The following is a 1,382-nucleotide window of genomic DNA, read 5'->3' as shown; positions in this document are numbered from 1 at the left end:
TTTACATGGAGTCTGGTGGAGATATGCTGCTCTATACATGCTAAAAGTAGTGATTATTAACATGGAGTCTGGTGGAGACGCTCCTGGTCTCTACAGCACCTTGTTACCCAGACACATGTTAGATAAGAGCCAGGGCTAGACAAAAAAAGGGGACATGCCTCATCTCTAGAGGAGCTGCAGCTGAAAAAATTGATAATTGAGATTTCATCTTAGTTTTTAATTAATACAAAACAATTTAGTCTTGTTTCGTCAACAACAACACATGCTAACATAGTCTTAGTCAGCGTTTTTGGATGTCGGTGCAGTCTCATCGTCTCGTCTTCGTCGTGGTGAAAAGGTCGTTGACGAACACATTTTGTCACTTCTCGTCTGACGAAATCAACACTAACGGACGTTCAGATGCCCCGAGTGGTTGCATTGCAGCCTGAGGCTGTCGGCTGCAGGGGTCTCGCTCAAAACTGGACTCCATTTTAAACATATTGCTCCAGTCAGTCACTTAGACAAAAAATGGGAACACATGGTCCAGCTTGAAAAATACCAGTCGCCGTTTAACACCTGTGAACTAAAAACCATCAAAGAGTCAAAGAGCAGAGCGTGTTGTTTTGTTCCTGCAGTGAAGACTTTGATTGTAATTGTTGAAGCCCTCCAGTGGTATAATTTAGTCTAATTAGGACAGCTCTTATCATCCCCTGATGTTCTGTGTGCAAAGGGGCCGGGGTTATTGTACAACTAGAATGATTGAATTCCCCATGCGTAGGATTTAAAAACCTCCCCTCACAAAGGATCCAGACATCATAAAGTCAACCCGGGTGTCAGAAGCACGCAATCCTGCGCCGGAGACATTTTAAAAGAGCCGAACATTAGACTCATTTCCGTATATCTCTGATGACAGTTTGATGGCTGCGAGGTATTATGGTATTGGATTTTTAATATGTTTTTTATGAGACATATTAAGCCCGACTTGGTTTGTCTGTGTCAGTCACGATGCTCCGCGATGCTCCATGAATCCCCCGACGTCCCTGCAGCTGGAGCAGGACGGATACTCATGCCAATAAAACGCCGCAAAGACAGGTTCAACTTTATGATTTGTACGTGTATCAGTTATTAACCCTTACCCTGGGCGAGAGCTGCAGCACCCCGAAATATGATGACAACATTTTAAAGATTGCCAATATACAATATGTGCACATGACAAGTACATCAATATAAAAATCACCGTCTATGTTGTGCAGTTCATTTGGAAAACAAGTGCGGTGTGTCCTAGGTTGTTGCTAACGTTAGCACGGAGGAAAACGATCTAGCTATAACACGGGAATTTGGAGTTCAATATAAAAACCATAGCTTCCCATGCCCGACTTATTTGGGGGGGGGGGGGGGGGGGG

The sequence above is a fragment of the Etheostoma cragini genome, chromosome 16 (assembly GCF_013103735.1).
Source record: "Etheostoma cragini isolate CJK2018 chromosome 16, CSU_Ecrag_1.0, whole genome shotgun sequence".
In the NCBI taxonomy this organism is placed as follows: domain Eukaryota; kingdom Metazoa; phylum Chordata; class Actinopteri; order Perciformes; family Percidae; genus Etheostoma; species Etheostoma cragini.
This window is presented reverse-complemented; position numbering follows the sequence as displayed.